This window comes from Callorhinus ursinus, unplaced genomic scaffold (genome assembly GCF_003265705.2).
Source record: "Callorhinus ursinus isolate GAN/ISIS: 27379988/994484 unplaced genomic scaffold, GSC_fseal_2.0 scaffold4, whole genome shotgun sequence".
In the NCBI taxonomy this organism is placed as follows: Eukaryota; Metazoa; Chordata; class Mammalia; order Carnivora; family Otariidae; genus Callorhinus; species Callorhinus ursinus.
In genome coordinates this window covers 24,702,087-24,714,755 of record NW_027397066.1, presented here as the reverse complement: position 1 = coordinate 24,714,755, position 12,669 = coordinate 24,702,087, and the positions used below count along the sequence as shown (strand labels likewise).

Here is a 12,669-nt window from a genome sequence, read left to right as displayed (position 1 = left end):
TTGGGGTCCTGGGATTGAGCCCCACATCAGGCTCTGCGCTCAGCGGGGAGTCTGCCTGAGCATTCTCTTTCTCCCTCTCCCTCTGCCCCTTCCCCCACTGTGCTCTCTCTCCTAAATAAATCAATCTTCAAAAAAAAAAAAAGTGGAATCATGCAGTATTTGTTCTGTGACTGACTCATTTCACTTAGCATAATGTCCTCCAAGTTCATCCATTTACAAATGGCAAGATATCCTTTTGAAAAAGTGAATAATATTCCATTGTATGTATATACCACATTTTTTTAATCCATTCATCTGTTAAGTGAACACTTGGGTTGTTTCCACCTCTTGGCTATTATGACTAATACTGCAATGAACGCAGTAGTGCAAATATCATTTGGATATATACCTAGGGGTGGAATTGCTATATCATATGGTATTTCTATTTTGAATTCTTTGAGGAATCTCCATACTGCTTTCCATAGTGGCTGTACCAATTTATATTCCCACTAACAGTACAAGTGTTCCATTTTCTCCACATATTCTCCAGCATTTGTCATCTTTCTTGCAGAGGGCTATTGACATACTGACTGATTTGAAGGAGCAGCAGGTTTTTATGCATAATTTTTCTTTTTGCCATATCTAAAATACTCTTTTTTCTCTAGAGCTAACAGTTAAGGGCAAATGATCATATGTAGAATAACAAGCAGCAACTCTCATTCAGTTTTCATTCCACAGAGATTCTAACTTCAACCACTGTTTTTTTATGTCTTACTAACGGTCAGTTGAACTTCTATAGAACATCAATTTTTGTACATTTTATCAAATTTATTTAGGAAATATGGCAATCACCATATTTTTCTAATTCTGAATTTAATCCCCCTTCTTTCCAGATTATAATATGTGAGTTGAATATTCTTGTAGTGATAAGAATCTTTTCATCACAAAATCCCTAAAACTATCATGTGTCTTTGCATCAGTGTTTGCTACTTTCTCTCTAATTATTTGAACTTTTATTCTTTTTAATTTCTGCCATGAAAATTTATGGGATTTCCTTTCAATGAAATTGTCTGTTTAGCCCACTCTTGATTCAAGAGCACACTCCCCTGAAATTTCTTCAGTGACAGTTTAGAAAGAGACTATTATTTTTGTGGAACCATAGCAGTACTATTTCACTTCCTTTCCCTTGCCATTATCTTATCTTGCTAGGAAAAAAAAAAGCCCCTGGTAGCCACTGGATACTATAGGAATCTTTAAAGGATTTAGTCTCTGTATTATATCACTGTATTACAAGATTCACATTTATACTGAGAGCTCAATTATTATGAACATTTCCAAGAAGTTACTAAAGAGTTCCTAAGTAGTATTAATCACTCTTGAGTTAGATTATAAGGTACAGTCCTATGTATTTATATGAGTGTTTAGCTAATAAAAAAGTGTGTGTGTGTGTGTGTGTGTATATATATATATATACATATAGACTTGCATATAGTTATATGTGTATATATATTATTGGTACATGTGAGCTATAGTTATATAGTTAAATAACTATATAACTATATATAAAATGGTTAATATATATAATGGTTTAAATGCTTTCATTTCCCCCAAAATACATATGCTAAATCTATCAACCCTCAAGTAGCTGTACAGGCATATACCTCAGGACATATTGCAGGTCTGGTTCCAGACCACCACCATAATAAACAAATATTGCAATAAAGCAAGTCAAATGGATTTTTTTAAATTTTCTAGTTCATGGGTATTAAAGGGGGCACGTATTGCATGGAGCACTGGGTGTTATACACAAACAATGACTCATGGAACACTGCATCAGAAACTAATGATGTAATGTATGGTGATTAACATATAATAAAATTAAATTTAAAAAAACTATGTTCACACTGAAGTATAGTCTATTAGGTGTGCAATATTATGTCTAAAAATCAATGTATATACCTTAATTTAAAAATACTTTACAAAATACTTTATTTATATTAAATGCTAACCATCATCTGAGCTTTCAGCAAGTCATAATCTTTTTCCTGGTGGAAGGTCTTGCTCAATGTTAATGGCAGCTGACTGATCAGGACAATGGTTTCTGACGGTTGGGGTGGCTACAACAATTTCTTAAAATAAGACAACAGTGAAGTTTGCTTCATCTATTGACTCTTCCTTTCAAGAATGATTTCTTTGTAGCATCTAATGCTGTTTGATAGCATTTTACCTACAGAACTTATTTCACAATTGGAGTCAAGCTTCTCAAACTCTGTCCCTGCTTAATCAACTAAGTTTATCTAATATTCTAAATCTTTTGTTGTCATTTCAATAATCTTTACATCATCATCCCCAGGGATAGATGGCATATGAAGAAACCACTTTCTTATACATGAATAAAGAAATACGTCTTCATTCTTTCAAGTTTTAACATGAAATTAAAGTGATTCAATCACATCTTCAGGCTTTACTTCTAATTCTAGTTCTCATTATTTCCATCACATTCATTATTTCCTCCACTGAAATCTTGAACCCTTCAAACTCATCCATGATTTTTGGAATCAGCTTCTTCCGTACTCTTGTTAATGTTGATGTTTTGACCTCTTCTTGTGAATCACAAATGTTCTTAGTGGCATCTAGAATGATGAATTCTTTCCAGGTTTTCAATTTACTTTGCCCAGATCCCATTAGAGGAATCACTGTGGCAGCTACAGCCTTTCAAAATGTACTTCTTAAATAATAAAACTTGAAAATTGAAATGACTTCTTTATTAATGGGCTTCTGAATGGATATTGTTAGTAGGCATGAAAATAATATTAATCCCATTGTACATCTCCATCAGAGCTCTTGGGTGACTAGGTACATTGTCAATTAGCAGCTAAATTTATAAAGGAATTTTTTTTTTTCTGGGTAGCAGGTCTCAACAGTTGTCCTATAATATTCAGTAAACCACATTCTAAATAGATGTGTTGTCATCTAGGATTTATTGTTCTATTTATAAAGAACAGGGTAGATTTAGCATCATTCTCAAGGGCCCTGATTTTTGGAATGGTAAATGAGCATTGGCTTCAACTCTAAGTCACCAGATGCATTAGCCCCTAACAGGAGAGTCAATCTGATATTTGTAACTAGGCATTGACTTCTCCTCTCAATCTATGAAAGTCCTAGATGGCAACTTCTTCAAATAGAAAGCTGCTTTGTTTATATTGAAAAGTCTGTTGTTTTGTGTGGTCACCTTCATGAAATATTTTAGCTAGATCTTCTGGACAACTTGCTGCAGCTTGTATATTAGTAATTGATATTTCACCTTGCATTCTGATGTTACATTTTTTTTTCCCCTTAAGCCTCATGAACCAAATGTTGCTAGTTTCAAACTTCTATTCTTCACCTCTCTATTGAAGAAAGTTAGGGCCTTGCTCTGGTTTAGGCTTTGGCTTAAGGAGATGTTGTGACTAGTTTGTTCTTCCATGTAGGCCACTAAGACTTTCTCCATCTCAGCAATGAGCCTCTCTCACCTTCTTATCATTTATGTATCTCTGGAACAGGGCTTTTAGTTTCCTTCAACATATTTTTCATTGCATTCATAACTGGTTAATGGTTTGGCACAAAAGACCTAGATTTTGGCATATCTACTCTTTTGACATGTCTTCCTCACTAAGCTTAATTATTTTTAGGTTTTGATTTAAAGTGAGAGATGTATGACTCTTCCTTTCACTTGAACACTTAGAGGGCATTGTAGGTTATTAATTGGACTAATTCCAATATTGGTGTGTCTCAGGGAGTAAGGATGCCTGAAGAGAATAGGTAGAAGGGGAAACTTCCAGTCAGTGGAAAAGTCAGAACACACACAAAGTATATTAAGATTGCTGTCTTATATGGGCATGGTTTATGGTAAAAGTTTTCAATTAGCAATAATCACCTGGCCTCAGATAAACCTCATTGGCTACGATACTGCCACTGCGCAAAGCTGGGCATGGTTTATGGTACCCCAAAACAATTACAATAGTAATATCAAAGATCATTGATCACAGATCATCATAACAAATATAATAACGATGAAAAAGTTTGACATATTGAGAGAATTATGACACAGAAACACAAAATATGACACAGGGACAAGTGAGCAAATGCTTTTGGAAAATGGTGCTGATAGATTTACTCAATATTGGGTTGCCACAAATCTTCAATTTGTAAAAGCACAGTGTCTGCAAAGCACAATAAAGCGAAGTGCAATAAAAAGAGGTATGCCTGTATTTGGGGATGGGGCACTTAAGGAGAAATTTAGGTAAAATGAGATTATAAGGATGGGGGACTGGCCCAATAGGATTAGTGTCCTCATAAGAAGAGATACCAATTTGTTCTCCCTCTCTCTCTCTCACCACTCCATCCCACAATATATGCATAAAGAAGAGATTGTGTGTGCCCAGTGAGAAGGCAACCACCTACAAGCCAGAAGGGGCTTCAGAATGAAACCTATCTTGCTTGGATATACCAGCTTCCAGAACTGTGAAAAAAACATTTCGTCTTTTTGTAAAGATTTTTTTTTTTTCAATTCCAGTTAGTTAACATACAGTGTAATATTAGTTTCAGGTGTACAATATAGTGATTCAACATTTCCATGCATTGCCTGGTGCTCATCACTACAAGTGCACTTCTTAATCCCCATCACCTATTTCACCCATCCCCCCACCCATTGTGAAAAATAAATTTCTGTTGTTTAAGCCACCCAGTCTATTTTGTTGGTGATATTTTGTTATGGCAGCCTGAGTAGGCTAATACAATATACTCTGCATAGATGTACACATATACATACATACACATACACATGTCTAGAATTTTCAAATACTCAAAATGTTATATTTCAAAAAATATCATCAGAAAGTAATTCTTTCCAACACTCTGTTTCCTTACCTAGAGGCAATGACCAATCTTGTCAGTCTTTTGCATATTCTTTCAGCGATTTCTGAAGTATCTTTTCTTTTAAAATTGTTTCCACTATAAAATTAAATAATTAGTATTTTCAGAGTGATGCCAAATGCCAAGGGAGGAAATTCGGTAGACCTTTAGAATGACATTGATGAAAACAGTAAATTTATTTATTTATTTTTTAAAGATCTTATTTATTTATTTGACAGTGAGAGAGCACAATCAGGGAGAGCAGCAGAGGGAGAGGGAGAGGCAGGCTCTCCACTGAGCAGGAAGCCTGATGTGTGACTTGATCCCAGGACCCTGGGATCATGACCTGAGCCGAAGGCAGATGCTTAACCATCCAAGCCACCTAGGTGCTCAGTAAATTTATTTTCACAATGAAACTGAGACTACAAAAGTCATGGTGTTATACTCACAGAGGAATTTTAAACACATTCAATTAAGTTCAATATCAATTATATTTTGATTTAAGTTGAGAAAATTCCAGTGAAGTTCATCAGTATCAAATTAAGTTGGGGGACACCTGGCTAGTCTGTCAGGTGTCAGTAGAGCTCAGTCAGTAGAGCAGGTGACTCTTGATCTGGAGGTTGTAAGTTTGAGCCCCATATTGGGTGTAGAGAGATCCCTTTAAAAAAAAAGAACTTTAAAAAAATAGGTTGGAATGAATTCCCTGAATGCTTTTCCTCACGTCCCAAGGAAGGAATAGTCAACACTTGATTATCTCTAGAGGATGAGTAGAATGTATATTTTATAGTAAAAAGAAAAAGTAAAATCATCTATATTAAGTTTTAGAAAGTAATCAGAGACCAACCCAGAATATTCCATCTTTATACATAAAGTATTATGTTGTGCTTTGGTCTAGATAGACTAACATAATTAGTGGACAAGAACCCTTATGTTTCTCAGAATAAATATCCAGTGTCATATATTAATTATACTATCCCCTTGTTCCGTTAATAAACCTTCTAATATAAAACATAAGCAATGCTAATTAGGGAGTTGGAAAGAGGTAAAATAGAAGGAGTATGAGAACAGAAAGTGGGTATTTAAGGAAATTCTGATCATCTTCAGCTAATAAAGTTCAATTTAGTTAATGTCAAGTATTGTGCCAGTTTCAGAACCAGCTCCTGTCTATTTGCAGAGGGGGCAGATATTAAACAAATTCCAACATAGTAATTATAATTACGATTAGCGGAAGTGGAGAAAAAGAAGGAACAGTGGACAGTTGTACATTCTAACCATAACTGACCTAGGTTCTCAGCCAGAAGTAGGAAAATGTATCTCTCTGGGTTCTGAAACTCTCCGTTCACCTGGAAGTTGGTGGTAGGCAGCAAGAGGGAGATAGTGACTCCAAGATTGGTATATGAACATAGCAATGAGATGGAAATTTGTATGTAAGTAGATGTCTAAATAGATAAACTGATCTTGTAGCCTAGTGATTAGTTTCCCAGGAATACAAAGATAAATATAGGTAGAGTTCTTGATTTTATAATAGGCACTTTATTATTAATTTGAAATCCTACATGAGTGTTTATAGCACTCTACTAACAAGAAATTTTAAAAAATATAAATATAGAGCAATTAAATAAAAGGCAAGTCAGTTAAGTGAACAAACCCCAGGGTTAGATTCCATTCACACTGGGTTCCAGTCAAGTTAGTGTAGACTAACTTGAACAGCTGTGGATTTCTAAACAAGTGCCTTAATCCTTCTGTGTCTGAATTTCTCCATCTGTGAGAATGACATACTCACACCTGTCCGTATCTAATTTGGTAATCTTAAGTGGCTCCTACAGTCTGATGGAGTGAATTTTATCAGCATAGGATGTGGTGCATGAAATCGTTTAGTTTGGTATTTTGAGGTTTAACAGTTTGAATATTTTAGCACTTTTATTATAACATTTAAAATATATTCCATTTGTTTTCATTTTACAATAGTGTATTAAAAATTCAGTTAATTACTAAATTTATCAGTTAGAGATCATCTCTTCTTTATTTGTACTTAACCTCTCACCTTTCAGGACAGGATCTATAAACTTACAGATTTTTATGGTTCAGTTGGATACTTCAAAGGCAAAGTCATTCACCATCATAGATATAGTTATGTTTTCATGGAATTAAAAATTAGGTTGAGGGATATCTATGTATACATCTTATTTTTGCTGAAATATTTATATATGCATATATATAAATTTTTGTATATTGAATGATTATGTATGTATATACATCTGTATACACATGTAAAATTTTCAATTAAATACAATTTTATAAATGCTGAACTAATGCCTCCAGATTAATTTAAAATGCATTTACATTCTCATATCTATCATCTAGCTGCTTGCTTATAAAATAAATCTTATCCTGACATCCAAGTCTAAGAAATGACCTGACTTTTCTTTTCTTTTTTTACTTTTCTCTTTCCTTTCCTTTCCTTTCCTTTTCTTTTCTCCTTCCGCTTTCCATTTCTTTCTTTTTTTCATTAAAAATATTTATTTATGTGAGAAAAAGTGGGGGAAGGGGAAGAGGCAAAGAGAGTCTTAAGCAGACTCTGTGCTGGGCACAGAGCCTGATATGCGGCTCAGTCTCACAACGCTGAGATCACAACCTGAGCTAAAATCAAGATTAGGGTGCTCAACTGACTGTTCCAACCAGTGCCCCATCTGTCATATTTAAATAAATAATTATGTGGTGATTGCTATCTAGAAAATAAAGACTGATGGTGATTTTACATAAGTTAATAAACTGGAATTTTCCTTTATCTTGAACACAATGAAGTAAAAAATGCCACATCTATGTAAATTTGCAGCTTTCAAGAACAATTGACAAAAGCTTAGAAATTTTAAAAATATATATTTTTTTGCTCACAACTAAGAACTCTACATTAAGTCAAGATGGGTCATGGTTTACTTTGATTTTCATGGTTTACTGGTGAAAATCCTGGAATCTAATAAATCACTGTTAGGTTTGTTATTGTAGGCTTTATATTAAGATGACCTGCACTTAGAAAACTTTTGCTTTGCATATGTATATATATATCCACAATAATTCTTATGTATTTACCAGTGGAAATTTTAAAATTGTAACCTTAAATTTTCCTTACCCTAAAATCTACATATCAGATAAAAATCTTTTGAAAAAGCATCCAAATAATTAGTCTTATGAAGAGAATATTTAGAAGTATAAATATTCCATAGAATAATTATAGTCATTTATTTTTATTACTCTCCAAAAGAAAAAAAAAATGTTATGGGCTCTCCTCAGTGGTCTTAAAAATAGAAAAAATAAAAGGGTGTATATATATGGTTAAAATAAATAATTTTCTTTCTTCAATGATAGAAAAACTTTGGTGTAAACATCAATTTTCAAAACAAAAAAACAAAACAGCAATTTTCAAGATTGTGGTATATTTTTTTCTTATAATAACAGTTGTTAAACAAAATGGAATACCAAGGGAAATTTCAGATAAAGTCTTCAAAAATTTTTTCATTTATTCAACATATATACTAGGACTTAGGAATACTATTTTTATTAAACAAATGCCAATACCTACTAAAATCCCCCCTAAAATTTTAGCATTGTCTGCTTATTAATATATAAAGACAAAATGGTGAAGATAAAGGAGGACAAACTTCTAAGAATGGTTAAAATCCAAAACACTGACAAAACTGGCAAGCAACATGAACTCTCATTCATTCACTGCTGCAAAATGGTACATTGGTTTGGAAGACAATTTGGTAGTTTCTTACAAAAGTAAACATACTCTTTAGGACAGCATTTGCACTCTATGTTATTTAACCAAATGAAAATTTATGTCCACATGAAAACCTGAACATGAATGTTTGTAGTGGTTATATTCATAATTGCCAAATGTTGGAAGCAACCAAGATGTCTGTCCTTCAATATGTAAATGAATAAACAAACTACTATAGTCATAAAATGCATTATTATTCAGCACAAAAAAAATGAGTTATCAAGCCACAAAAAGACAGGGAGGTGCCATAAGTGCATATTGCTGAGTAGAAGAAGCCAGTCTGAGAAGACTACCTACTGTGTGATTCCAACAATATGACATTCTGGAAAAGGCAAACTATGGGGACAGTAAAAATATCAGTGGTTCCCAGAGTTTAGGGGGGAAGAGGGATAAGTAGGTAGTGAATAGATTTTTTTAAGGTAGTAAAACTCTTCTGTATGATAGTGTGATGGTGTGTGTATCTATCTATCATCTATCTATCTATCATCTATCTATCATCTATCATCTATCTATCTATCATCTATCTATCTATCATCTATCTATCATCTATCTATCTATCATCTATCTATCTATCATCTATCTATCTATCTATCTATCTATCTATCTATCTATCTATCTATCATCTATCTATCTATCTATCTGTCTATCTATCATTATACATTGGTCAAAACCCATAGGATATACAACACAGAGTAAATTCTAATGTATATTATGAACTCTAATAATATATCAATATTGACTTATTAATTGTAACAAATGTACCACAGTAGTACATGATACTAATATGTGAAACCGGGGAGAGGTAGTATACGGGCTCTATTTTTCTGCTCAATTTTTCCATAAACCTAAAAATGCTCAAAAATAAAGGCCATTAATTTAAAATACAATGAATATTAGAGTACTATCTCCATTTTCATGTGTAGTTCAACATTTTGGCTATAAACACTTTTTAATAGGATATAAGAAACTAAACAAAACAATAAAATAATACTGGTACATGATGGGAGATTAGTTTTTCTCCCCTTACCTGCTTGTAATGGATACTGAAATGGTACTACTTTTGTTGCTGAGGAAGTGAGAATTTACTCAAATGTGTTCACTGTAGGGTTTTCATGGATGGCCTTTATCAGGTTGATACAATTACATTCTGGTCCTAATTAGTTGAGTATTTTTACTGTGAATGAGTGTTGGATTTTTTAAATGTCTTTCCTGTGTGTATTGGGGTTATCGTGTGTGTGTTTACCTTTATTCCATTAATATGATTTATTAATTCAATTTCAGATTATAAACCAAGTTTGCAAACCTGGGATAAATCACACTAGGTTGTCATATATAATCTTTTTTATATGATGCTGGATTTAGTGTGGTCACTTTTTAAATTAAGTTTTTTATTTTAATTCCAGTATAGTTAGCATACAGGGTTATATTTGTTTCAGGTGTAAAATATAGTGATTCAGTAATTCTATGCATTACTCAGTGCACATCCTGCGAAGTGTGCTCTTTAACCCCCATCCCCTATTTCACCCACCCCCCCCACCTTCCCTCTGGTAATCATCAGTTTGTTTTCTATACTTAAGAGTCTGTTTTGGGTTTGTCTCTCTCTCTCTCTCTTTTTTCCCCTTTGTTTTGCTTCTTCCACATATGAGTGAAATCTTATGGTATTTGTCTTTCTCTGTTTTTTTTTTTTTTGCTTAGAGTTATACTCTCTAGTATATCATCATTGCAAATAGCAAGATGTCATTCATTTTTATGGTTGGATAATATTCCGTTGTAGATACATATCACAACTTCCTTATGCATTCATCTATTGATGGATACTTGGGCTGCTTTCATAATTTTGCTATTGTAAATAATGCTGCAATAAACATAGGGGTGCACATATGTTTTCAGATTAGTATTTTGTATTCTTTAGGTAAATACCCAGTAGTGCAATTACTGAATCCTAGGGTAATTCTATTTTTAGATTTTTGAGGAACCCTCATACTGTTTTCCACAGTGGCTGCACCAGTTTGTATTCACACAAACAGTGCATGAGGGTTCCTTTTACTCCATATAGTTGCTAACACTTGTTTCTTGTGTTTTTGATTTTAGCCACTCTGACTGGTGTGAGGTGATACCTCATTGTAATTTTGATTTGCATTTCCCTGATGATGAGTGATGTTGAACATCTTTTCATGTGTCTGTTCGCCATCAGTATATCTTCTTTGGAGAAATGTCTGTTTGTGATAACTTTTTATTCAGAAATTTAAAATCTATATTCCTAAGGGATATTGGTCTGAATTTTTATTTTATTGTGATGCCTTTGGTTTTCTTGTCAGCATAAAACTGGTCTCATAGAATAAGATGTAATGTGTTTTTTCCTGTCTTATATTTTAGAATAGTTAGTAAATGATTGGTATTGAATATATTATAAAAATTTGGAGTAATACACCAGCATAGCCCTCTGGACCTGGGTTATTCATTTATTTTTCTGGGAAGTTTTTAAAATTATTCTTATGAATTTAATTACTTTAGTTATTATAGATTAACAACTATATAGATTTTCTATTTTTGAGGCAGTTTTAATAATCTGTATCTTTATAGAAGTTTGTCCATTTCATCTAAGTTATCTACTTTGTTGGCATACATGAAATCATAATATTCTCTTACAATCCTTATAATTCTTTTATAATTCTTGTATGGTATCCTTGTATTTTTCCTTCCTGATGTTTATAATTTGAAATGTCTCTTTTTTTTTCTTAGTATATCTATTTTTTTTTGTATTTGTTGAAATCATCTTTTCAAAGATGGTTTCAAAAGTTCATCTTTTATGTTCATTGATTTTCTCTATTGTTTTTGTATTCACAATGTCATTAATTTCTGTTCTGTTTTGTACTTCTTTCCTTTTGATTCCTATAAGTTTAGTTTGCTTTTCTTTTTATAGTGTCTTAAGGTAGAAGTTTAACTTACTCATTTGAAGTCTTTACTAATGAAGGCTTTCATTTGAAGTCTTTATTAATGAAGGCTTTTACAACTATAAATTTCCCTCTAAGCACTGCTTCATCCCATAAGTGTGGTATGTTATGTTTTTATTTTTATTTATCTCAGTGTATTTTATAATTTCCTGTGTGATTCTCTCTTTGACATAATTGTTATTTAGAAATGCATTGTTTAATTTTCTAATATTTGTCAATTTTCTAAATTTCCTTTATTTCTTTTTTTTAAAGATTTATTTATTTATTTGAGAGAGAGAGAGGGAGCAGACAAGTGTGAGCAGGGGGAAGAGGAGAATCTCAAGAAGACTCCCCAAACCAGAAACAGAAAGAGAATCTCAAACAGACTCCCTGCTGAGGGTGGTGCCCCACCTGGGGTTGGATCTCAAGACCCATGAGATCATGACCTGAGCCGAAATGAGGAGTCAGATGTTTAACTGACTGAGCCACCCAGGAGACCCTCCTTTACCTATTTTAATTGCATTTTATTATAACTAAGGAATATACTTTCTCTTATTTATTATTTATTTATTTATTTATTTATTTATTTATTTTAAGATTTTATTTATTTATTTGACAAAGAGAGATGCAGCAAGAGAGGGAACATAAGCAGGGGGAGTGGGAGAGGGAGAAGCAGGCTTCACATTGAGCAGGGAGCCCGATGAGGGCCTCGATCCCAGGACCCTGGGACCATGACCTGAGCTGAAGGCAGATGCTTAATGACTGAACCACCCAGGTGCCCTACTTTCTCTAATTTAAATCTTTTAAATTTTTTGAAGCTTGTTTCACAGCCTAGCATACAGTCTCTTTTGGTTCAGGCACTCATGAGAAGAATATGTTTTCAGCTGCTTTGGATGAATTATTCTACAGGTCTACTTGGTTTATAATGTTGTGGAAGACTTCCATGTCCTTGTTGATCATCTACCTATTTGCTCTGTTCATTATTCAAAGTGGGAGGTATTGATTATTACTTTGAATTATACTTCTTTTTTAATTCTATCAGTTTTGTCTCATGTATTTGAGGACCACTTGGTTAGGTATATT

At 33.2% G+C, this 12,669-nt stretch overlaps 1 pseudogene; it reads right to left on the bottom strand.

Annotated features, from left to right (window-relative positions):
- Positions 1–3,794: 3,794 nt before the first annotated feature.
- On the bottom strand, positions 3,795–3,945 carry LOC112836184 (U4 spliceosomal RNA; annotated as a pseudogene).
- Positions 3,946–12,669: the final 8,724 nt, after the last annotated feature.